The sequence below is a fragment of the Coloeus monedula genome (genome assembly GCF_965178545.1).
Source record: "Coloeus monedula genome assembly, chromosome: 2".
Lineage (NCBI taxonomy): Eukaryota > Metazoa > Chordata > Aves > Passeriformes > Corvidae > Coloeus > Coloeus monedula.
Window position 1 is genome coordinate 105,346,248 of NC_138782.1, and position 26,645 is coordinate 105,372,892.

Here is a 26,645-nt window from a genome sequence, read left to right on the forward strand (position 1 = left end):
TTCAGAAACCAAATTCCACATCTGGAATTGTCTACAGTTTCGCTATTAATAGGATGTCTGTGTTTTTATTTCAATGCCACCACTGCGAGATAGGACCTGCCCTGAGGAAGGGGTGGCTGCCAGTGGCCACCAATGCCTGGCAGAGGGAACCCTACTAGAACAGGGGATTTCCTGCAGTCATGACTCAAAAGAAGCAGCCTTTTCTCCAATGAAAAAATGCATTGTCAGTGTGAAAGAAAAACAATTAACAGAAGCTAGGAAAGGAAGACACTGGAAAGACCCCAAAAACTCCAGAGTCCCTACTTTTGCTTTCTGTCCCTGCCAGTGTAATTTGTTTACCTATCTTTTTGTTACCAAAAATTAAATTTAAGTGCCATTAAAGGCTGGTTGTTCCTGACAGGATCTCAAAGAAAAGCAGCCATTTTTTTATTCTTGGGAGTCCAGGTGTGGAAGGGCAGAAACATGCTCTTTGCAGGGTTGAAACCAAACTGCACTTTAATTAATCAGTGCTGAAACTCTTACATGGAAGTAACCCAGTCCAGCATTTTTAGGAATACATCTGGTTTAGAAAATCATTGAGTGCTCTTTACTCTTTCTCAGTCTCTGTCAGCATAAAGGCATGTACCTAAAACCTCTGTCAGAATAAATTTTGCTCAGATACCACCAGCATGGAGTAAGTAACTGAATTTCTCTAAGTCGCCTGGATATAACTTGATATAAAACAGGACACCTGGTATCGTGATAATATAAAAAATCTGGTGGTATTTGCATGGCAATCTGAGCTCAGACGAGTTGCTGTGGCTCAAATAAGCTGTGCCTTTGAACGCTGTCAGGAGGATCAGCTGAGTGTGGCCATACCTTGCCAGAACACCAATGGGATGCTGATAATAACACAGTGTCACACATTGTCCAGGATCCTGCTAGTGGGCTCTTTTATTGGATTACTGTCTGCTTGGAGAAGAGAATATGTCCTCTGCTTGAAGCAAATTGCCTCATGGTTTGTGTTGTGATAAAAGGTGATCAAACATCCATGGAAACTGTGAGCCTTTTTAGCTGCAAAGTTGCTGCCTCTCTCTCTGTTGGTTTTATAAAAAAAGTGTGTGTTTTGGTAGTGCTGTGGCAAAGGTAGCGCAGGATGCTTGGCAAGGCTGGAAAGCAGCCTGCCCTGGGGAGGACTCCTGCCATTCCAGCAGGAGTCCTTTACACTTGGCTGTGATATCCCACTGGGTGAGCAGCCCCAGTCAGGGGATCTGCTCCCCTGTGTGCCTGCCACAAACTGGCCCCTGTGGCTTTGTGGGATCGCATGTTGGGTGCTCCAGTTTATGAGAAACACACATGGATTTTTCAGGCCAGTGAGTGAACATGGTTGTCTGCATGCTTGGAGTTAGGTGTGTTTTTCACTACTTGAAGTCAAAGCTTGAGGCAAGAGAATTGGCATGTGCCTGCAAGAGCATGGAGGATCTGGTGATTACCTAAATGCATAATCAATATCCCCATTTACTTATTAGTGTGCATTTGTCAAATGTCCAACAGAATGATTACACTATTTAAGTATTTTCTTCAGGCATAAAGCAACCTTTCCAAAATTACTAACTTTTTTCTCATTGAAAATGTTGTTAATTAATACTTTTAGTGTCCTCCCCTGTGATTTGCTTTCTCTTAATTACCAACAGGAGCAATACAAGAGTGCTCCACTGCCAGTGCCAAAATTAAACTGACTTCCTCCAAATTGCACTGAATGAGACACACGGTTGTGCCTTCAGGTACTGAGCAGAAGACCTCAATCCCACGGGAAATGCTGCTTTATGAGGCACTCTGTTTTCAAAGAACCACAGATTGATTTGGTTTGGAAGGGACCTTTAAAAGTCATCTAATCAAACCCCCTGAAATAAGCAGGGACATCTTCAACTAGCTCAGGTTGCTCAGAGCCCCATTTAACCTGCCCTTGAAAGTTTATTGGGATGGGGCATCCACCAGCTCTCTGGTGGATATTCCAGTGTTTCACCATCCTTGCTGTAAAACATGTTTTCCTTGTATCTAGTCTGAACATGCCCTCTCTTAGTTTAAAACCATTACCCCAACTCCTGCTGCAACAGGCCCTGCTAAACAGTGTCCCCATATTTCTATAAGTCCACTTTAAGGATGGAAATTAATTTCAATAAAAAGTATTTCAGGGTGGTTTCATGCAGATGAGAGCGGTATGGGGATGTGGGTGTCCCAGCAGTAAGGTTTGAGCCCTGGATGAGAAGCGCAAACACGGTGCAAAGTCCCTTAACCCCAGGGTGCTGGGGAAGCAGCATCCTGATGCCAGTGTGTGGAGTACCCTGGCTTTTGCAGGGCTCTGGAAGGCATCCCAGAGCATGCAGGCTGCAAGAGCACTATGGTATCATCTTGTTGGCTCCAACATCCCAGGAAGCACTGTCAGATTTCTTTATCTTTCTCTTTTGTTCAGCCGTATGAAAAAAAGTGGTCTCAGCAAAACCAAAAGTTGCTGTGGGGGTATACCAGGCTTAGAATATTATTTTTCATTGCCCTTATTGAACAAAAACACTTGGCATTACAAAAGCTTTGCAAGGCAAAAACTGATTTTCATTTAGGCACACCAGTATTTTTTTCATACTGATTTTCTGACTTTTGCATTCTCCTGTCATGTTCCAGAATAGAAACAAGTAACAACATTGATATTTTCTGCTGCACTGAAACACTTGAGTCTTCTTACTCTTTTCCCCTGTTCTCAGCATAAATTTGCCATGTTGAACCACAAAACCAGAGTTCACTCTATCTCACAGAAACGAGTTCTTCAGTGGCTACTTCTCTCTGTGGGAACTCATCCGTTTCAAGGGCTCTCTGTTATTTTCTGCTCAGACAAATTAGACATATCATTTTGTGTTTTGAAATTGCTGCTGCTGCCAGCATGAGGAAATAACCTGGATGGCAATGCCAAGCCCAGGTGGGAATGCCACGGGATCACAGGCAGACACCCAAGGCCCTGCTGCTCTGCCCTGATGGTGGATATCCTTGTGCAGAGATCCTGTGGAACAAGAGGGTTATTGGTAGATGCAACTGGAAATAATCATGAGCAGGCTATAGAGTGTAAGAAATTCCATTTTTTTGCTAATAGATACAGCTAAAAATGCCCCTGGCCCCAAATATTGTTTGATGATGAACCTCAGCAAATGTCGTAGCAAACCCCAGAGTGAAAAACTATAGCAAAGCACCATAGAGAGAAATGAGGCTTTTAAATTTTCCTTATTTAGCAAAGTCTTTCTCTTTTTGCGTAAGAAACTTTAACATAAAAATCTTGTCTAAAACACCTAACTTTAGCATCTGACATAGCAACTGCAGCCTGGGAAGCAAAATCAGGTCCTTTTTAGGTTTCCATGTAATAAATGGGTAGACAACAGTAAATTAAATGAAAACGTGTCAGTTTAATTCATAAATTCTTCACCTCTGTCAAGCCTAATTTTTTTTTAATATCTCCACCCTCAGTCTTTCTATTATGGGAGAGAAAAACCACGCAGCCAATTTTCCTTTATGTTACTTTAATTGTTGCTCCTTTTGACTTTGAAAAGGATACCAAGTGTTCTCATATATGTAAATGTGCCTGATGGCTTTGGCTGTTCAAATATTAAGGCCCCCCTGTAGGCACTGGGGTATCCCTGGGGCAACTTTAATACAAATGTAGGTAGAAAGTACATTTTTTATTTGTCCAGCTGTATAGGCTCACATCTGCCGTTCTCAGGCTTGCTGCCAATCATTGCAGCTCTTACCATTTATTTTTCCTCACAGGGGAAGAAAGCACCCAAGACAATCTCCTGCTAAGAGAAAGAAGAGCAATCATGAAAAGGTGGACTATTTACACTATTTTTGTTACTTTCTTTTTTCATCTATCTGATGTTACTGGCACAGTGGCAGGCATAGCAAGTAGGTTGGAGATGAAAAACATGCAAAAATTACATTAAATATTGTGTTGTAGCTACATTCTCTGAACACTCATTTTCCCTTGCTCTATGTTACATTATTCAAAGTAGACAAAGAGCCTTTGGAGGTAGCTAGCAGATTCCCTCCTCCTGCCTCTCCCCATCCTACAAGGTCATCTAAAACAGGCCAGGGAAGTACACTAGAATATACTGCAGGGAGCAATCTTGCTTTGGCAGGAAAACGCATTGTAAAAGTCTACCTGCTCTTTTTCACTTCCAGCTTCTGTGATCCAGATGACTGGCAAAACCCCTTGGCATATTTGGTTTGGTAGTACATTAAATACTAGGTCTGTCTGTTCAGGTGATGCTGCTTGCCCATAAGAACCATGGATGCAGCTGGAATTTCCCGAGTTTTGTTTGCCTGGTTAGTCTGACTTGGAAACGCAAAGGAGCGCAAAGAGGGGTTAAACCAATGCAGTCAAAGGTTCAAGCCCCAGCATCTGGTAGCAAAAATAGGAGGCTTTATAGATGAGCATCCAGAGGTTTATCACTGGAATTCAAAATTTAACAAAGGATATAGTTCTGATACATAATTTTCCCTCTTATTTCCCCAAGCACCTCCCAACCAGCTTGGTTTTATCACAGGCAAATAATACTGGCTCATGTCTCCATTACTGTTCCCATTTGAATTTCCCTAAAGTGATCCCTCATTGAGGGATTTCCAAAAACAAGATTAAAAGAGGATTTTAAAAAAAATAATTACATTGTTTTTTGAAACATTGCTTTCTTCTTCATCAAATGTACATTGTGAGGAACCTCAGCAATGGAGGGGGTCTCAGGGGTGCTCCTCCACCCTCTCCTGCAGGGCTGTTCTGCAAATGGCCTGGCCAGGCAGGAGCTCCTTCTCAGGCAAAATTGCTGGCCACCAGCTTCCCTGGGGAAGGGCCATGTGCCTCCAGGATGACAGTGTGGGGATGACCAGGATGACCATGGCCTAGCTCAAAGCCAGAAGGTGTGCTTTTGCTGTCACTGCCTGCAGAGGAGGCAAGTCCTGGCTCTTCTGGGAGAAGCAGATCAGAGCCAGCCTGACCCACAGCAATCTCCTTGCCAGACACCTGGCCTGGACTCGTCTGGAGCAATTGGTCACCTTCAAGGACCCCACCAGCACTTTCCATCACAACAATCTAGACAGATATCAGAAGACCAGTGGGGAAAGAGTGGCTTGAATCCTTAATCCTTGCCAGAATTTTCCTCCTTTGTTTTTGGTGCTGGGCTGGCCAGGTCAAGTCGATAAACTGCTCAAAAAAGGTAAATACCACTTTATTCTCTTCCTCCAGTTAATCATGGCAAACCACAGGAAGCCAGATAGTAATTCAAGATTAGCAATAGCCTTATGAAGCTCACATTATTACGGAAGAAATTTAAAAAGCCACACACCTCAAATACCTTCGTTTACATCTAATCTCTTGATGATTAAACCCCAGACAGCAAAAGGAACTTCACACATTATCTTCAAATTCAGCATAGTTGGAATGATGCAGATGAATCTAATTTAATTCCTCTTTGTTTTGTACTCCTGACTACAGAACCAGAATGAAAAGCAGAAAGGAAAATCAAACAAAAGGTGAGATGCCAGAGTGGTTGTGGATTTAAGTTTGTGAAGGTCTGTGCTAGGTCATCATAGGATTATTACAGACAGGCTTAACAAACATACACCATCAAAAGGAGAACTTCCAATAAGCCAGATATACCCAGTGGGACCAATTTTGCAAACACCTTCATAGAATCAGAGGATCATTTATGTTAGAAAATACCTCTAAGATCATGAAGTACAACAATTAACCTAACCAGTGCCAAGTCCACCACTAAACCATGTCCGTAAGTGCTACATCTACACACCTTTTAAATATCTCCAGGGATGGTGACTCCAACACTCCACCCAGGGCAGCCCATTCCTGTGCTTGACAATGCTTTCTGTGAAGAATTTTTTCCTAACACCCAATCTAAACCTTCCCTAGCACAGCTTGAGGCCATTTCCTCTTACCCTACCACTTGTTATCCTGGAGATCGACCTCCACCTGGCTACAACCTCCTTTCAGGTAGCTGCAGGAAGTGATAAGGTCCCCTGTGCCCTGTGATCCTCCTTTTCTCCAGGCTGAACACCTCCAGTTCCCTCAGCTGCTCCTCATAAGATATATTTCTAGACTCTTCACCGGCTCCATTACCCATCTGGGAGGGGAGCAGCAGCCCTCACAAACGAATTGCAGGAGTGAATCTGCAGCCTCTTTTCATCTCAGATTGTTTGTGAGCAGTTGTCAGCTTTCTACATCCATTTTTCTTCATTTCCCCAGGGATTTCTGTAACTTAGGAATTGCTTATTAGTAAGCATTAGGACTCTAAATCATCTGACATCTTGGTGGTATTTCTCTGGTCGGCCATCTATTTGAATTGAACCATCTTGTATGCTGGAAAGGTGCATTTCTTGAAGAAAGAAGTTGGGCATAAATGACAGCAACACCTCATTTGGATCTTTGGAGGATCTCACCCCAATAACTGTTGAACACAGAATTATTTTCAGTGTTTATGCAATTTCTTGTGGGATAATACACAGAGTACTAGGGGGCTCAAAGAGAGCAGCAGCTACAGGCACTGCTCAAGTAAGTACCCACCGACCCCAGAATGTCTCTGAGCCTCCCAACACAGGCAGTTCCAGACAGACACGTTCAGAGCCGTGCTGAGCAGGGTGCAGAGCAGCACAAAGAGACTCATCTGAGGATCGTCCCAAACAGAACACAGTACTCACAGCTGCCAATCCTCACTGGAACCTGGGCATCCTGGAGAGGAGCCACTGCAGCCTCAGAAACGGCTGCAGGTCTCACCTCAAAGCCTGTCCACCACAGGACACAGGGCAGTGCCACTCAGAGGGAAACCTGCTGCTCTTGGGGCTACCAGGTGACAGCCACGTTAAAAATGAAAGTGGGGTTGAGTGCCATAAACTGTTTTCTCTCGTCAGACGTGAGCCCCGAGGGCTGTAAATCTTGGAGGAGGCCTCAAGTAGGTACTTGCTCTGTTGCCACCTATTCCTGGGCGGAGTGGTGCCGTCACCTGTGCCACCGCCCTCCCTGGCAGAGCAGCCGGAGAGGCACGGCGGGAGCCACAGCCCCATCCTTGCGTCCGGCCGCGCTTACGTCGGCAATGCTTACACAGGGAAGGATTAGCTGGGAAATCAAGGGGATTACTCACATATCTCCTGCCAGGAGAACCCAGCTTCAGGCAGGTGAAGTTGGCAGCAATGGTGGTTGCATAGAGTTTTCCATTATATGCTCCTGGTTGAGTTGCTTCTAGTTTAAACTGTTCAGGTTGCTTATTTTCCAAGTTTGTTCTTTTCCTTGGGCTGATATTTTTATTAATTTCTTTTTAAGCTGACAAAATGGTTCAACTATTTTTGAAGGGCCTTGGAGAAACTGGTTATTGTTAAGTAACATTTTAAGCTCAGTAACATTTTCTTCTCTTTGCATCAATGTATCCAGTTTCAAGGTATTACAGCTTTGGAGTACATGGGAAAGGTTTGGTTTCTCTGGTTTTGGTTTGTGGGTTTTTTTGTTGTTTTGGTTTTGGTTTTTTTTTGTTTGGTCGGTTTTTTTGGGGGTTTTTTTTGGTTTGTTTTTTTTGTGGGTTGCTGTTGTTTTCTTTTTTCCCCTGTCCCTATGCAAATCTGTTGGACTTAATGCAGATAAGCTTTGAAAAACTGCTGCTTTGTTGGTGGTGAAATGTTTCTGTTTGTTTCACCCCCCACCCCCCCCCCCCCCAAGGTTTGTCGCTTAAATCTTTTAGTATATTTTTCCTGGTGTGGCCTTGATTTCAGCTCTTTTCAGTTCTTATCTCACGACAGCACTGAATATGCTCATGGAGTCTCCTATAAGGGGACGCAGAATGAAAGCTACCGATAAGGCACAGTGACAACTACATTAAATTCTCCATATATTTTTGACTTGAAAATGTGCTGGGCAGGAGCTGGGGGTAGGGGTGGGGAAGAATATCCTAACAGGAAGATTCACTTCTTTGTGCTACATGCCATATTTCTGAGCAACGCTTCCAATCATCTCCCTCAGGAAGCAGACTAGCATCAATCCGTAAATCCCCTCCATTTTGTGATGGGGTACGCGGAGAGGCTCTGCAAGTTCATATCTTGCACAGAACAGTGAGCAAAGGGTGGGCGCCTGTCTCCGGCGAGTGGGACGGCGCCCGTCCACAGACTCAGCCGACGGCGCCAAGTTCACCTGTGCCGCTCTCCGCCCTGCTGGGGGCCACTGCCGACACGGGACGAGGGCACTGCGGGTGGTAGGGGGCTTGTCACATTGCCCTCTTCAGAGGGAAGCGTGGGGTCCATGTGCTGGGAGGCGTCTGCGCTCGCTTCCAGCGGCCACTGCTGCCGCCGTCCTCCCTCCGTCCCCAGCGCTGGGCACTTTCAGCCGCGCCAGCGGATGCGTGCAGGGCCTGGGGCGAGCTGAGGCCGCAGGAGAGGTCCCTGCCCGGCGTTCCCTTAGTGGTTTTGGAGGTAAAAACCACACACACAAACACACAAACAAACAAACAAAAAAAAAAGGAAAAATCCCCCAGCATCAAAAATCAGAACTTTTCCCGCCCCGCTGCCCATGCACGCGCCCGCGGTGCCGGTGGGACCGGCAGCGAGTGCCAGGGAGGCGCAGCCCCTCGCGGGCGCGCAGCCCCGCGGAGCTGCCTCTCCGCGCTGCCCCCCCGGCCCCGCACTTCCTGCCCGCGGCGGCCCTGGCGGGGCCGGGCAGGGCGATACCAAGTGTCCGGCGCGGCGGGAGCGGCGGCGGCGGGCGGCCCCTGCGCGGGGCTCGGCGCTGCGCACGCCGCGGGGCGGCCGCGGAGCGGCGGTACGGTGCGCTCCGCCCCCCGGCGCGCCCGCTGCCCCGCCGGGGAAGTTGCGCTCTGTCCCTCGCTCTCCCTGGTCCCTCGGCGACGGCTCCTTCCTCCCCCTCCCTCCCTCCAATGCGCCTCCCGCTCATTTCCTCTTTTCCTCCCCGCTCGCCGCCGCTCCGCAGGCGCGCGGCTCGCCCGGGCGCCGCCGCGGAGTTGTAGCTCCCAGGAAGCCGCCGCGCCCCCGCGCAGCCGCCGCCGCTTCCAGGCCGCCCCGGGACCCCGCTCCACCAGCCGGGTAAGAAGCTGGAGCTCCTCCGCCGCCGCCCGCGGAGCGGCGCGGAAACTTCGGTGGGGCTGCGGGAGGTCCGCGCTCTCTCTCCTGCCGCGGGGGCTGTCGGAGAGCGAAGCTGGAGGGAGGGGGCAGATTTCTGGGTTTTGGCGGGGTATTTTTGGGGAGAGTGGGCTCAAAATATCCTGTCTGTATTGCGGGCGTGGGGTGCTCCGCGCATCTCTCACATCCCCGCGGGGCGCGAAGCCGAGGCGGCTGCTCCCTTCGCCGCCAGGGGATGCGGAGCGGATCCGGGTGCCCTCTTCGCGTCCGCGGGATGCGAGCGGATCCCCCCTCTACCGCCGCGGGGCTGCGGTGTCAGCGCTCGCCTCGCCCCGAGCAGAGGGAATTGCCAGTGTTTCCCCTGCCCTCAGAAAACCCCAAGCCGTGTGTGCGTATCTGCGTCCTTGTATGTCTGTATGTGTGTGGCTATCTGTATCTCTGTGTGTGCACATCCCCGTGCAGCCCGCGTGTGTTCGGGTGTGCGTGAGCCTCCCCGGTGGTGAGGGGCGTTTCGCAGCTCTGCTTTATGGTGGTTAATGGTTTACCCGGAGAAGTTCCCGCCGCATGAATGTTGCAGGGCGCTTTGAGTCAACTCCTACAGACCCGGACTTCCTATTGCCAACCTTCCCAAACGGCCTTTAATGGCGTTTGCCTCTGGTGAGTTGGCTTTTTTGGCTGTCTCCTTGCCTGGGAAATGTCTGGGGCTGTGCTGGAGGCCGGATGGCTGCGGCCAAGGTCACCCCAGCTCCCTGAAAGCCGAGCAAGGGGGGACACCCTATTCCTGTGAGGTTGTGGCAGCAAAGGCGTCTGCCAGCCGTGATTTTCATCAGGCTGTTGGGGGACCTGCTGGAGCACATGGCTCCAGCACACACTAGCTGCCGAAGTAGGGAGAATTACAAGAAATAAGAAATAAGGCAAGTGTGTTTACAAGTAAGTTTCTATGTAAATAAGTTCCTGCTCGGTTTGGGAAAAGGTCATCTAGTGCATCATCGGGAACGAAAGGTTCGCTGAGAAAAACAGCTGGGTGCTCAGTAGGTCTGTGTCTCCTGCTCATAGCTGGGTGATTTATACCTATGTGACAAAATCCTGAGCTTTTTCACAGGAATACTTGTAGGCAAGCACTGTAGCTGAGCATTGTCCTGTAATCCCATTCACAAATGAAAATCTGGTAGGAAGATCAAATTTTCTCTGTGGGAGGAAGAAAGGAGGAAACAATCACTCCCTCCCCAAAATATTTCCCGTTTTTCCTAATGGGTGCCATTTGTCATAGTTTCAGTTCAAAAGCTCTTCTTGCCTGAGATGAAATTTGAGCAAAGACTGGGGGACTATTTCAGCAGCCACTGATATCACTGGTCTGATATGCAATGTTGCATGGGGTCCACCAGCATTGTTGGGTACTTTTGGCCAGGGAGCAGAGCCAGGAGGAGCATTGCTTGTTCCAGGGCCAAGTATCTGCCTCACTCCTGACCCCTCAACTCTTCTCAGGTGCTTGCATTGGGAACCCTTTGATTCAGGCAAAAGGATCTTAGAGCTGAGTGTGTGTGATTTCATGTAGTGTGGAGGGGCTCAGAGAAGAAGGCAGATAATCTCCTCACATTTTCCTTAGGTTAGATGAGGAGGTGCTGGCCAGCCAGCAGGACACGCATCACCTTGTCCTGACACCTATTCTCTGCATTTCTTTGTTTCTTGCCTTTCTCTGTGTTGAGGTGAAAGTGTAGGAAACTGTGAGGGGAGAAAAAGGGTGCCACTCTAAGAGTGGCTGTCGCAACACTGTCAGGAGCTCTGCTGAGGAGTCAGCTCTGCTGGCAAAAAAAGTGCTTTTGTTGGCATAGCTTCATCTGTTCAGGGAATTGCAATGGTGCTGGAGTGGGGTTTGCTCTTGCAGCTGGCTGCTTGCACCGACAGGAACTTGCGTAGACAAACCTTTCTAGTTCTCAGATGAGGCTGTTGCTCTGTCGGTGCAGGCGATGCTTCGCTCACAGTGTGTTGCAGCTGGCACTGTGGTGCCCCCATTCTACCACCCTAGCTCATGGGCATGGCAGTGACATGGGCCAGTTGTTGGGAGCTGGGGATAGAGATTAATTTGTAGCCTAAGCAACATTAAACTTGGATTATGACTCCACAAAAACAAAAAAAAAAAGCATGTGATCTGGGTTTAGAAATGTTGCAATTAAAAATACGCATGCAATGTGATTTTATTTTTTTTTAGAAGCAAGGCAGCATTCTTTTGAGTATTGATTACTTTGACATGGGTGAGAAAAGAATGCTGGTAGACCAAGGAGCAGTGTGAATTAAAATTCTATATCATTGGGTTTTTTTACTTCCTTTTAGTGATGTGAAACTGTCATCCGTGATGTTGTACAGTTTTCATGTGTAAGATGCACAGATACTCATGGGAAGACGATCTCACACATTTCCAAAGAACTGCTGGAATTTCCTTCAAGCATGACTTTTAGGTCAGATTCAGGAAAAAAATGCAATGTGTTTTCCAGTTTATGGAAGAACTACAGAGTTTTTTTTTTTAGGTGTATTTTCCCTCATGTTCCTAGGATGCTTTCCATAATGTCTATATGTGGGATCAGTTTCTTCGTTCACTATCTGTATTAGAAAATTGTTTGTGTCCAACATCTGCATCTTCATTGAGCTTAACTTGGACTGAAGTTAAATTTCTTTTGGCAAGAGGTTTATCTTATCTTGTGTTAACTGTGTTACTGTATTGTGTGGGAACCTACCCATGGATAGTGAAAAGATTTGCTCTTGCAAAACTGTTCAAGTTTAGCTTTAATGAACAGAAATTGTTTTGAATCAGTGCCTGAAATTTCCATTGTTCCAATAATCCTCTACCAGCTGGAGAGTATAACAAATGCAGTTATCTTCATTTCATCAGTCTTTTGCTGTATAAAAGCTTCCACAAGTCGGTTTTGTTTTGCTAACCTGCTAATTAACCCATTGATTTCTGCATTTCTCGGCTTACCCAGATAAATATCCTCTGCCTGTTGTCATGCTCTGCTAGCAAAGTAATTGTGAATCCTTGAACAGTGGGGGCAAATACTACATGAGGAGCTCCTTACTTTACCTCTCAGAGTCTTTCAGTGGATAGGAGAGAATCTTCAGCTGAATCTCCTGGAAATATGACCTTTCTGGAAGTTTGGTGTTATGTTGCTTAATGACTGTGAGACCTACAGGGTCGACCGCAGGATGAATTATGCATTCTCCTGCTCTGATTGTGCTGGAATTAGAAGGCAGGAACTGGGGGGGGTGGGGGGGATGGTGGGCAGGGTAGATCAGTCTTGTAATCTAAGAAATATTGCAGTTCTTCTGGATTGCACTACATGAAAGATGCCTTTATTATTATTAAGAAATGCTGCTTATCATTTGCACAGTAGGTTTATAGATACCTGTGAGTAACTAGTGTGAAAGAAATGGCAGTGGTATTTGGGCTTTTTCAGTGTTTCTTGTCCTGTAGATGTGTATCTTTTTAAAATCAAAGAAAGCAGCAAGTATTTTAAAGAATTTTCCCTGGTGATCCATGTCAGTTGAGATACTTGGAAACCCATGCCAAGCAGCATTCTGTTCAAAAGATGCCAGTTACAACTTGGCCAGCCTTTTTCTTCCCTTGCAATGCAACGTATTTCCCAGTGATTGAGCTGCTTGTCTCAAGCGGCACAATCTACTTGAAAAAGCAGCAAGAAAACTTAGACATAGCTGTAGTTACAAACAGTTCAGGCATCAGCCTTTGAGACCTTCTGACAGTTTTTTTGGTGACTCCTTCAAATATGTTTTAACCTTTTTTTCTTATTCTGCCCTCTGTTTTTAAAGGAAATCAGCTCTGATGGGGAAGAGTGCAGCTGCATTAATTGCTCATTTAACAGCTGGTGGGGGGGAAAGGATGCTTGCTAGTATTTCAGTTGCTGTAATCTTAATGTATTCAGAGAGGTGTTTGAGCTGATGGTATCCCTTTAAATATCCACTTGGGTTGAAAAACACTGGATTTGATGGCAGGGACACTCAGAGACTTTAAGGGTGGAAGGCATGGCTTGCATCTACAGAGACACTTGCTGAAAAACAGGCATACTGAGATCCTGATATGTTTGCCAAGAGCAACAGCTAAACTTGGGCAGCTGGTTTAGCAATTAAATAATGTTTTTGTTTTGGACAATGGGTTTATCATAATGAATTAACCGGTGGACTGGTCAGAGTGGCAAAGGGGTTTGTTTCTGATTCCCCAACCATGCAGCATACCAGCACCGGGGAACGTACTTCCCAGCAATGGAAGTACAAGAAGCATTCCACACGAATTGTCTGGGAGTGGGAGCATGTACACTTGTGTCTCCCTTGTGTGTCCCTTGTATGCAAACACCAGATTCTTGTAATCTCTTGAAAATACAAACGTGATGAATGGTATAGCTTGGGCATGGAACAAGGAAATGCATGGTGCCTGTGCTTAGAAGTTGACGCGTGGCTCATGCAAAGTCATTTTAGAATAGTCGGGGGCGGCGGTGGGAGGAGGGAGGAAAAGAAATGCCTTCAGGGGGCTGGGAGCCAGCGTGTGGGCGTGCTGCAAGCCGGCCTCGCCAGCCTTCCGCGCCGCGCTTCTCATTCACCTCTGCTCCACACAGCCTGGCCTGTCTGTGCAGAAAGCAGCTTTTCCTTGCTCGGAGGTAGCAGGAATTTTTTTCAGGTTTCTTTTTTTCTTTCAAAAGGGTATTGTGTGCAGGATGCTCGGTTCTTGGCAGCTCGCCCACTGTGTGAGGGGAGAAAGCTCGCTGGTTAGGTCACAATGCAGATAGCCGCTGTCAAAGCCAGTTAGCATTTGCAGGGCATCTTTTCCTATTTCTCTTAAATAAAGAGGGGGTTTTTTAGCAGGTAAATTTTGTTTCTCCAAACACAATCACTTTCTCTTTCTTAAAACTTATCTGGGGAGAAGCAGACTTTTCTTTGTAGAGCAGTTCAGGGCTGCTGGATGAAAGCTGCTTGTGTGTGTGAGGAGAGTGGGAGTTACATGGGAAGATGTTGTGGATGCATAACCATTAACACCAACTTTAATTATGAAATGTATGTTCAAGAAATAAAAGCAAGCATACTTTGCAGGGCTTAGGAACGGGCCTAGAAGCAACATCTGTTCAATATGTTAGAAGACGCTTGAAAATCCTGTATTTCCCTCACCAGAGCTGAAGGGAAGGCACCAGCTTGAAACCTAGGCTTGGGAGCAGGGGCCTGGCAGGAGCTGCCTGGCCGGTGGGTATCACAGGCAGCTGCTTTTTGTCGTCCTCTGCAGAGTGATCAAAGCACCGTCCTGGAACAAGTTGGGGTTTCTGTTCTTCCTTTTAGTTTCCAATTCAAGATTCTTTTTCAACAGTCAATACCCCTGTGTCTTGTGTCACCTCTCTGATCTCCCCTCCCTGGTGTCCATCCTCCTAAAGCTCTTGTACTGACAGAGCTGGAATCACTGTACAGAGGACGGGGGGGTAAGAAAGTGGGGTCAGCATATCATGGTTGATCTCCATGATTTTTGCTGGGCTGAGTTTTGTTGCTCTTGAGCTCATGGATGTCAGCTTTGCTTCAGAGGGATTCTGGCAGGCTTTCCAGAAAATGGGTGCTCCTGTGTGTAAGAGTTTATTAAAGGAGGCACTTTGCCAAATAAAACGTGGGCTGGAAGCACAGATATTGACAGTTGTGGAATCACATGTGTTTCTGAAAGTCAGAACCATTTAAATGGGAATGAGCATGTGCTTGTGTCCATCCTGTCTAGTGGCTTTGTGCAATGAACCATGTATGGTTGCATCCAGGTGGAGGATGCAGACCAAGACCACCCCTGGTGTAAGAAGCTTGATTCCCCCAAATCCCATGGCAAATGATTTCCCTTGGCTTAGGTTTGATGAGAAGCAAACCGACTGAAATACATTGTGGGAGACCTTTTCATGTCAGGTGATTCCCCTGCTCATTGGCTGGGGATGGTTCACTGAGGGTGCTGCACTCCCAGTGATGGCTGAAGCCCCTGCTCTGGGTGTCAAGAGTTTGGTCACTGCACGTGCCTGTCCCTTCTGGGGAGCACAGTGTGAGCCTGAGGTGCTACATTCCTCCGTGCCAGGCTCGTCCCAGGAGCAGCAGCTCTGCCAGGACCAGTCAGGATTTCTTCTAGGGTTGTCAGAAGATGCATCAAAAGATAATTTTTTTTAATGGAAATTAGATTTCATTCCAGCTGAGGGTAATTTGAGCTGTGGTAATGGTCTGAAAGTAAATGAGATTCAGCTCTGTAGACTGCAGCCACAACTTTCTGTTCTGCTCATGTCATTAAATGGCATTCATTCCTAAATCTGGCCCTAAAGCTCTGTATCCCAGGTTTGTCCTCATGGGAAGCTTCCTGAACCCGATGGGACTTGCAAGGGAGCAAAGAGTCCATCTCATCCTGTTCAGGTGGAACAGCCCTCCTACGCAGCTTGCAGTTTCAGGGGGAATAATCTGTGGCTCCAGCAATGTGTCCCTACGAGTCACAAAAAAGAGAGGAATCTTTGCAGGGGAAAATTCCATCGCTGACACCTGATGAAGTACTGCTGGACTGTCCAGAGTGGAGGACGGATGCAATTGCTGAGCCTGTCACAGGAGGGGATCTCTCTGTCTCTCTTCTGACAAAATGTCTTGGTATACACAGGATTTGCCAGATCTGATCTGCTCAGTCACGCCAACTGTGATCTCTCTTCTCTCAGATCTCCTGGTGTTTGACTCTGTCTTTCCTGGCCCCTGCTGGGGGCTGTTGGCAGGCTGTGCACATGGTGTGTGCTGTAGCTTTCCAGAAGCCCTGTCCCTTAAGTGAGGCAAGCTGTTCCGAACTGATAGCACCAGAAACAGCTGAATTTACTGAGTGCTTGCTTTTATTCAGAAGCCACAGTTTGGAAATGAAGGTGCACTTGCTGGCTATTTCCAGAGCTCTGATTTGTTGCAGGACACATTCAATGATGATCTTCCTCAGCATTTGGCTGAGCCATCACCTTCTGGGCACCAGGGGCTTCACGGCCGGGCATTGGTTGGGCAGTTTGTGTTGGGACATTTTGAATTAGCTGCACCTTGGTGCCGAGCTTTGTTTCCAGATGCTTGATGCCCGTTGCTGGTGCTGAGGTCTTGTATGAATCACTAATGGATTTGATGGCTTTTTATGCTTGATAGGGAGACATGTTTCTAACAAAAATGCTCTGCATTGCTTGCTCAGTTCCAGGAAAGCATTGCAAAAACTTTTTGGTGGAAGTTTTGATATTCTTGAGCTGTATGTGTGCAAAAGTCCAGGCTGACTATTGAATATTAATGGCTCTTCAGGGGCTTGTGAGAAGTGTGTCTTGAGGTGGAGTAGCCTTGACAGAAAGATGAACTGTCAGTGGCATGTGAGTTCCACGAGGGGTTTAATGCTGTGCCGGCTGCTTTCCACACGAGTGCACTCCCTGGTGTTCAAATGCAGCCGGGCCTGAGGAAGATGTGCAGGTGCTGGGGCAGAGCGGTGCCACAGGCTGAGCTACTCAAGGTTACTGCCATCTCTGTCTGTGACTGTGACATCCCTGTGCCAGGTTCTGTGTCTGTGGCTGGTGTGCCGTGGGGCTTGCAGGGTGCCTGTTTGTCATTACTTGTCTCCTGTCCTTACCCTGCTGCCCACATCAAGCCATGGAGATGCCAGGCAGCTGCTCATGATATCAGCCTCCATTTAAACCCATTTCTTAATTGTTAGTCAGAAGTGGGTGAAAGAAGAGGGGAAAATCCCTAACTGGAGTAGCAACAGTGACAGGTCACAAAGACGTCAGGGTGGTCACCATCAGACTTCTCCAGGTGCTTGGTTTCTCTCAGGTCATGGCTCCCACCAAGTACAAAGACAAGGGCACTTCCAGCACTGTCACCCACGTGTCCCTGTAGCTCCTGAGGGAGAGCCAGCTGTGTTCCAGACAGCCCTGCTGCTGGCTGAACCCATCGGCACATGCTGTGGTTGTGTCGGGACAGCCTGTGCCAAGGTAAGCTGCAGGCGGGCTGCCTGTGAGGAAGTGGCAACCTGTCCTGGCAGAGCAGGGAAGACCCCTCAGCTCAGAAAAATCTTTGTCACCTGAGGCTGATATTTTACAGCCTCTGAAGCCATGATTGATGTGTGCTGGAAGTTTTGCACTTAACATTGCTTTTCCAGATCTCTGGAGGTTAAAAAGACACTGGTGCATCTGGTTTTTGCTTCACTTCCAAGGTGGTTTTCCCCTAATAAAGATGAGAGTGTGTAGATTTTTCTAAATGAATAAATGATCTGCCCAGGAGCACTAGTTTGTGATAAACTTTATTTAAATGCAGCTGCATATTCTGCAGCTGGAGTGTGGTTTTACACAGCATAAAAGAGCCTCAATATTCAGAGAGGATTAAGGTTATGTGAAGCACCTAGGCTCTGCCATAACAGCTTATATCACTATAATTTGGATTTTGAATTAATTCAGGCTTCATTCAGTCCTTGGAAAGTTTTTGAGCTATTTTAACTACTGCTCTCTTATGTCCCTCCATCTGGTAGCTTAGCTAATATAAATTACAGTCTCCTTTAATAAAAGGCAGTTGACACTAGGTCCTGTGTAGCTGCTTAGCAAATCTTGTTTTAGCAGATACCTCCCTTCCCATGACCTTCCTCATTCATTCTATCCCTCCCAAATCTTTATTGTGTAGCTTGAATGTAATGTTTAGTTTAGAGCATCCTGTGAAGCAGGGAAACACAACTGAAAAGGAGGCTAAAAAGGGGAAGAGAGAAACTTCCTGGCCAATGAATGTGTAATTGCACAATTTAGTTAATTGTACTGGAAAAAAGTTTAAGAGGAAATAGAGTAAATGACTGGCATGGTTCTGTCCCCACCTGCCAGTACCCTGTTTAGCTGTAGGCTGATTGCTTGTGTGCAAGTCAGACTAGGCAGTATGTGGCCTTTGTCAATAGTCTTCTTGGGGAAAAAAAACCAACCCAACATCCAAATAACTCTGCAATTCAGTAAGGGAAGTCGGGAGGGACAGGAGCCAAAACTGATACATAATGCAGAAATGCAATCTGGAACTTTGGGTTGGGGGAATTGCTTCTTCCTCCACCGAGATGCATCTGTGGTGGAGTAGCCCATGATGTATTTCATGAGAGGCCTGGTTGACATGCAGGTTTCTCTTTTGCACAAGCTTCTGGCTTCTGGTGATTTCCCTGCTGTTTCCCTGAATCTGGCAGGGATAATTGCTTATTATGATAGCATCAGTCAGAGATAAGATTCTTGTACAGAAGGCTTCAGGCTGTCAATAGTTTAACTACCATGTTGCAGCTGTGTTCAGTAAATAAACCTTTGGGAATGCTCAGAATGCGGTTTTTGGAGGTGTGGAACAACAGTTAGTCACTGCAGACCTAAGCTACTAATGTCGAGCCTACCTTTTTAGCGTGTGCTCCAAGTGTTTCTGCGCTGTAAGGAGAGCTCCAGCACAGCAGATATGCAAAGAACATGTACAGGGCAGCATGGAGCATTTTCTAAAATTCCACAGGAAAAATCTAAGGCAATAGATGTGTTCATTTGGTAGGCTTTCTATGGCTCCTGTGAGCCCAGCTCCAATGTCTCACAGCTAAGGCGTGATGTTCCTGCTTGGGCAGGAGCATAAGTCATAGCCTTCCAGAAAAAGACATTGGTCTCTTATTCACTTGGAGAGTTTAATTTAAGCTCCAAGGTGAGTATCTTGTTGTGCTCTCAAGAACTCGCTGACTTCCCTGATAGACTGAGTGCCAAGGGAAACTGAAGGAAAACAGTGTAGAGATTATCCCACCATCCCTGCAACACCCAGCAAACCCACTCTCCTTTGTTTTAAACTGGGGTTTTTTTTGTAGAATGAGATTGTTTTGTTGTTTGATTGTTTTTTTAATGGCACAATATGGGGTAATGGTTTTAAACCGAAGGAAGGTTGATTTAAACTAGATGTAATGAAGTTTTCTACTGTAGGAGTGGTGAAACACGGTTGCACAGAGAGGTGATAGATGCCCCATCCCTGGGAACGCTCTGGGGGCTCTGAGCAACCCGATCTATTTGAAGATATCACTGCTCATTGCAGGGGTGTTGGACTATATCACCTTTAGAGGTGCCTTCCAACCTGAACTATTCTATGATGCTATATCCACAATTCTTTGTTCTTTCTTCCCTGCTGAGGGGAGAACATGGCTTTGCATTTCACTTCATTGTTAAAGGTTAAATTCACCAAGCAGTGTTGGGGTGGCTTTGTGAGCAGATGTAAGTACCAGTGATACAGCAACAGGGTTCAGGTTGCAAAAATTTATATTGGAAGGTTGTCTAAGTAAACTGCAGACGGGAAACCCTGGAGACGGAGAGCTGGCAGGAGTTGGACACCTTCTAAAAATGCAGGCTGCATTACAACATGTGAAATCAAAGCAGCCTGGGAGCCTGTTGAAGCTGCTCAGTCAATAGGTGTAGAAGGTGTTCCAAATAAGCATACGTGGCCTCTGAGGAATGTTTTGAACTCCTTCCTGTTGCTGTTTCCTGATACTGTCAGTGCTTGGTGTTTCCTTTATGCTCTGGCATTATTACTATTATTGTAGGTATTAGGGGTGTTGCAAGCACATTGCTTAGGTGAAATGGTAATGGGAGAGGTGCCACTAGAGGAATCTGAGGAAGAAAAAGGAGGGGCAGCAGTTTATGCTGAGGACACATCATCAATCTCTCTCAGCAGTACCAGCCTCTCAGGTGACGCACAGTCCGAGGTGTTTCTGCACTGCAGCCACAGCGGGCTATTGAGGAGAACGCTTGAATTACCTTTTACATTAGCCAGTGTCTAATTTTCTAATTGTAGCACCCTGGAGGTCAGGAAGGGCTGGAAAACCTGCCCAAGAGCCTGTGCTGGGATGTGATAGCATCTGGGCTCTCTTGAGTCAGGTTAACTATGCTCTTAGGTAGTGACCATCCTTTGATGGCCAGAGTGAACTGACCAACAGCTCTTCTGGAATGTGGGGACCTAGAGGCCTCTGGGAGTTTCCTTGCATTGTGGGTTGGATCATATGTCGAGATGGGCTCCAGGCATGGTGGCTTATGGGCCTGGTGTGAAAGATGGGGAGGAGAAGGGCACAAGAGGTGAGTGGGAAGAGACTGTGCATTAGAGGAAGGGGTGAGTGGACACACTCCAGAGCAGCCAGTCAGCCAGTACAAGTGCTGGTATGGCTGCCTGTGCTGTCTGGATGCATCCACAGGCATGTGCAGAAGTGAACAGCCAAAGCTGAGGTGCATTGGTGGGTGATGAGTGAGCTGGCTGGGGGTGACTGAAGTAAATTTAGAATAGAGCAGTTGAGTTGTAAAGGTCCTACAGTGATCATTGAGCCCAACTGCAAAGAAAGTGACAGGACAATTAGTTCTTGGCTGTCTGTGGAGTATTGCTACCCACACGTGAAGGGGATGGCAAAATTGTCTGTCCTACAAGCCTTCATCAGTTTGCATTTGCAAGAAAAAGAGAAAAAAACCCCACCCCATATTTATAAAATGGCAGAGTCAAGTTGAAAAAGGAATTGCAAATAAGGGAGTGGAGAGACTTAATGTAGTCCTGGGAATATCTCCCCTGCTGCATGCTGTGTCTGCAGGCAGGTCACGCCATCTACAAACGTGGCAATGTTAATAACAGTATTGATTTGTCTTAATGCAGTTATGAAAGCTGAACCTCAGAGGTGTAGGAGGGCCTTATTGGTAATTTGCATCGAGATTGATGAAGGATAGTATCAGCCAAAGGGGAGCAAATGGAGGCTAGAGCAGGGCAGGGTAAAATGGTGACCGTTAAAGGAAGAAAAGTACCCACAGCACTTGAGGCTTCTCCATCAAATAGAAAGAAATCTGCTTAAAATATAATGCCTATGACTCAAAGAAAAGGAATGGGGTTAAAATTGTTTGAAAAACAAGACAAAAGAAAAGTAAAGGTGTCTGCAATGTCTTTGCTGCAAGCCAAGGCCTTTCCAAGGACTCTGCAGGACGTGGCAGAGCTGCAATGCTTATGGGGCAGGCAGGGGTGGGTGATGTCTTACCACTCAGGGGGAGTTTTACCCTTGTCAGATAGATCAAAATGGGGTCTGAAAAAATAATTTGTCACCTTAGTTTCTCTGGTGCCTCAATGAAGCTCTTTTTGTAAGTAGGATCTTTACACATGGTTATTTGGAGCATGCATCTTAAGCTTTTTGCTAGCAGCTCTGAAAATAGTAGACTGATGCACTCACCTCTTCCCGCCCAGCCTCCAAAAGTTTCTGGCATCTCTTCCTTTAATTCTGCTTTGTAATTGGATTTCTGCCATGAGTTTCTTCTGCTAATTCATTTATAGCACACTTTTAATTGTCAGTGAATTTGAATATTGCATGAACTGTAAACATAGAAATTAATGTGTGCTATCCAGTTACCCTCTACTCCTGCAGTTTGGAGCAAAGATTTTGTATGATTTCAGACATCCCCAAAAGTCTTTTGGGATGCCAAAATCTAGCATCTGGACTGTGAAATTCCATTTACTTTGAGCATATAAATATGGCCTAATAATATTGCACTATTTGGTTTGTTGGATGGGGAAGGCCCGACAGTTTTTTAGCAGCAACACAGAAGAGAAATTAAAACAGTTTGTGGGTTGTGTTTCCTATTTTGCCATTGACCAAGTTCAATCCTTACCTTGTCTTTCCATTGGGGTTCATTTGTTTTGCAGCTTGGAGAAATAACATCCATCACTCTGTACGATGAGGATACTAAGTTTTGTCATAAAAAGATGTTGAATCCAATACAATTTGCTTAAATGTTTTTGTTGCTGCCAGGTTGCAACATTTATGAGTGTCTGCCCAGGGATGTCAAGAGTAATAGAAAATTCTATGGTAACAGAAAATTTCTTGGAATTTACTTCCTGGGAGCAGAAGACTAATGTAGTTAAAACCTGCATTGATGGCGGAAGCTACCAGGATAAAATAAGAACGCAGTCATTTAGGGGGCACACACTTAAGGGGTTTTCTCTTTATTTTTCCTTCCAGGCTCTTCAGGCTTTAGGGAAGTTTGTTTGAAACTGCTTCCCAGATGATGGGACGATGCATGTGGGAAGGTTGGTCTTCAGTAAAAGCCATTCAACCAGCATCACTCACCAGTGATCAGGGGAGAGGGCACCTTCAGGGGATGACTGGTGACCCCATGTCAGGGCAGGATACCCTGACCTCACTTCTGTGACACTTGTTTTGTTCTTGTGATTTGTAGAAGGAGCTGCATTTCAGCTGGCTGCTTGACTTCTTTTCAATTTCTTGTTGGTGTTTACTTCTGAAAACCTGTGGAGAATTTGTGAGGTTACCATAACAATCAAAAAGGAAAAAATATAGTACTAAATTTTTGGAAAGGAGGAGATGGAATTGCAGCACAATCAGTCAGACTTTTATTACAGTGTTTTTCTGGAAATTAATAAATTATTTCCCACCTAGTCATCTTCTGGACGCTTATGAGTAACTGTAAGCATGGGTTTGTTTGGAACAAATAATGTCAGACACCCTAATTACCCTCTGGAACAGGGTAACAGGTCCTGTAGATAGAAAAAGAGCAGATTATATGATTTACTCCAATCCTACTTAGGTTTTTGATGCTGTTTTGATACTAATAGAAAAAAAACTAAGGAAAGGAAATTTTTTTGAAACTTATGGATGGTGCAAGGTAGGTGTGCTGACCATGATCCAGACTTAGCTTCTGTGTGTGATCAAATTCAGAAGTAGTGTTGTGTGAGGATTTCCAAAAGTGGACCCTATGGCATGGGTCATTGTCATTGAGGCATTTGATAAAATGCTGGTTCAGACTCAACAAGTAGCACCAAACTAGGGGATGTTACAAGTGCTTGGGGGGAGAAAGGTATTAGATTTTCAAGTAGCTTTGGACAGAACCAGAGTATGACCTTGGAAGGTCCATCGTTCTCGCCAAAAGGCTTTAGTGCGGGCTTGCTGTTATCTCTGGTGGGTGGGTTGGCTGTACAGAATACTCAGGGGTGATTGGAGGGCCTCCACTGAAAAGTGTTGTGGGGTCGTGGTGGGTCATACAGTGCTTTTCCAGCGTCATCCTGTCCCAACAGCAGCAGACTCATGCTTCCATAAACAGGAGGATGGACTTCGTGTCCAGTGTTGGGATTTCCTGGTGCTTTGGCATTACTGGAGTACTAAAGCCTGCATGAGAAGGAGTAAGGGTGTTTGGTCTGGAGAGAAGGTGCAGGATTGGCCTGAGGAGTTTGCAGTGCCAGCAAACAGTGGCAGCTTGCTGTAATGTGAAACCCCGTGTCTGTAGCAGTTAGGGCCAGTGGAAATGAATGTGAGTGGTATCATGAAAGGCAGGAATTCCTGCTTGTAGGGATGGTGAAGTGTCGAAGGAGACTGTTGGGAGGCTTTGTCTGGGATGTCCATGGCTTGGTTTTGGCATTGGGCAGACCAAATGTGTGTGTTAGGTGTGGGCTGGAGGCACCTGGGAGCTAAACACAGTGGGATTTTGTCTGTAGAAGTTACAGGGTTACTGGGTCAGACAGGGATCTGGCAGAAAAGAAGCTGGTGTGTTGGGTTGGAGAAGATGAATTCTTCCCAGCTGAGCTTCACCTTGTTGGTGGAGGAAAATTGTGGTCAGCTCTGTGAGAGAGGGAATCAGAGCAAGTCACTTGCTTTGGATTTTCTAATCCACAGATTTTGAGAGATTAGGAATCACAGGAGGAGGTGAACTTGCTCCTGGTGCTCTTATCTGTGACTTTTTAAAGGCTGATGAACCCTCAGCATTCAGAGCTGACAGATGCTGATGGGATGCAAATTATTATACTCTTTTTTTCCTTGGGAAACATGCTCAGTGGAAGAAAAGTGAGCATGTTTCAGAGCAATGCTTAGTGGCTGCAGTAAACTTGGAACGGGCTCGCTCGTATTTTTTGTTGATTTTGCTCCCGTTTTTACATATTGGTGTGATAATATTCTGTGGTATGAGTCAAGCAAACCTTCTGAATCTGAACTTGATACTTGCTTATTTTGAAAGATAAATTTTTACAAAAAGTATTTAAAGTTAGAAGGGTGATTTCAACAGATTATTGAATATGAGAAGAATTTTCTGTCTGAATTCAAGACAAATCTGTGCACTTTTCAACATGGAAATGTTTCTTTTTTCAGGACAAATAATAAAATGCAAATGCACAACAAAGCTATTCCCCATTGTAGGGTAAGAACTGGAGCAGGGTTTTTGCATGCTTAGACTAATTCTGTTTAGTTTTTTTTTCTACTGGGAATGGTAGCTTTTACAGAAGAGGCCAAGAGAGTGAAGATTGTTACTTAGAGAAAAGCTGTAATGTAAAGCATGTTTGGTTTGTGTCTTCTCTTCCAGATAATAGAGCCCCGTGGACTTTCTCTGAAGAGATTCCAAAATAGGTGGTGAGTATTTTGCAGAGCCTGCTCCTTTCAAAGCACTCTTTAATTTAGTAATAGAAAAACTAAATGAGAAATAGAAAATGCAAGCATTGTTTTTTGTTCTTCATTGAGTGCAGAAGTTTGCATTTGCTGAGTTAATGGCATGCTTTAATTTTAAAGCTGGCAGGGCTAATCTTTGAGCAGGGGTTTGTCATCAAAATGTTAAGGTTTACCTTTGCACTAAAAAGAATTTCCTGAGATTTCATAAGTGAACTGTTACATATTGAAAAATACTTGACTTTAGGGAAATGCTGAACAAATTACATTGTACTTTTACTGAAATCCTACACATCCTACTGCAGTGGTGTTTTCTGTGTCAGAAAGCAACCTTAGGGGTTTTTTCCCTTGTGTTCTGTCCAAAGGTGTTAATTTAAAGGAATGCAACTTCCAGAGAGTTAAATGAGCTGCATAACCTATTCTAATCTCTGCCACATATGACTGATTTTGTTCTGCCTGCACCCAAGACTTCCATGTATTTAATTTGTATGCACTTCCTTAGGTTCTTATTTGTAAGTGAAACATTAAATCAGGAGGATGAGATCGCTAAGAACTGCCAATGTGGTGCCATTGCAGGTGCAAAGGCACCTCTTACGCTGATGTAAATCAGTGCAATTTCTTTTCCTCTGCTGGAGGTGATCTCTCCAATGGTGCCAGCTGGGACTCTGCTCTGTAACACCCTTTGCTGTTTGTTTTTGTTGTTTCTAGAGAAATACATACACTGTTTCCTCTTTCAATTCTAGATTTCTTTCCCATGAGATTAACCAAATTATATAATTACCCATTAATTCCTCAGGAAGTTCATTCTTTCGTTGCATTTCCCCAGTGCACAGGATACAAGCTATTAGAGCTCTTGTGTGTTCAGACTGACTAATGAACTATGGCGGGATGCCCCAAACCTCTAATGGACTTCTCTGTCTTCTAAGTCTGTGTATTTCCCATAGATCAGATGCCTTTTGATACATATGGTCCCAGGTTGATTTGAAGTGTCCGTGCAGCTGAAATGTAGCCATCTGCACTGGTATTTTCTCAGGGTAGGGGAGGATGATGGAGTTTGGTGTGTCTGTCCACCTAAATATGTGTTTGTTGTGGCTAGAAAATGGTTATTTAACCATTTATAAGGGGCTTACTTAACACCTCTTAAATGTGTATGTTACCAACTACATCTTTCATCAATGAAAACATCCCTTACTTAGTAAGATCTGTTATCCTTATTTTCTGTATTGAGGCTTATGTTCCTAAAACTTGAGTTTTACAAGGCCAAATCATGAATCCCATATGCCTTTCACCAAAATGCTCTTGTGAGCAGTAGCTTGTGAACCCCTCCTCTGCCCCAGCCCTGCAGCTATGATGGGGTCTGTATTGATAACTTGCATGGTTTGTACTGCTGATTTCTGTACTAGAACCTGAATATTCAGCAGATCTTTTTTGAGAGGTTGAAAAAAGAAACAAAATTCTTCTTCTGAGGACAGGGGAGTATGAGATGGATGACATTAATACCATGTGTGTAAAATCCAGGTAATTTAAAACTGTCTCTTTAAATTGAATTAAAATAGGATTTTCTTGTTTCAGGTAACACCTGAACAGGGTATGAGTAAAAAACCACTTGTTGATACTCCAGACTGTTTGCCACAGTTAATATGTCTTTCTCCTGGATAGTCTCTTTGAGCAGTGCTTTTAAAAGCATGGAGCTCCTGTGGTCTTTCAGAGGAGCTTGGGCTCCTGATGCACTTTAGCTAACAGAGATTAGAGTTGTTGGGTGTTTGTACATCACATTGTTTGATGCTTTAATGGTCTATATTCCTTGCCTTTTCAAGTTCAGGTGTGTCCATGATTTCAATTTGTGAATTTATATGATCCATGCCAGAAGAAGGTACATCTCTAGAGCATAACAGCTCCTGTATGGAGCTTTACAGTGGTCTGGCTGTGTCAGTTCATGTTTAACATGTAGGAAGAGACAGACTTGAAGGCAGACTAGTGCTGAGCCTGATGGGCATTTTCCAAAATGTAATGTGTGGCCAATGGCACATGGGTGGCTTCAGAATAAAGTACAAAACTAAAATGTGTA

General features: G+C 45.5%; 1 protein-coding gene across 2 annotated transcripts in view; it reads left to right on the plus strand.

Annotated features, from left to right (window-relative positions):
* Window positions 1-9,025: 9,025 nt before the first annotated feature.
* The window catches only part of HPCAL1 (hippocalcin like 1), a 69,389-nt gene continuing 51,769 nt past the window's right edge, over window positions 9,026-26,645 (plus strand). For both annotated transcript variants that reach the window (XR_014227344.1, XM_082302754.1), the window contains exons 1-2: window positions 9,026-9,105; window positions 24,498-24,544. The gene's annotated coding sequence lies outside the window, so the exon portion shown is untranslated. The remainder of the gene's footprint in view (window positions 9,106-24,497; window positions 24,545-26,645) is intronic.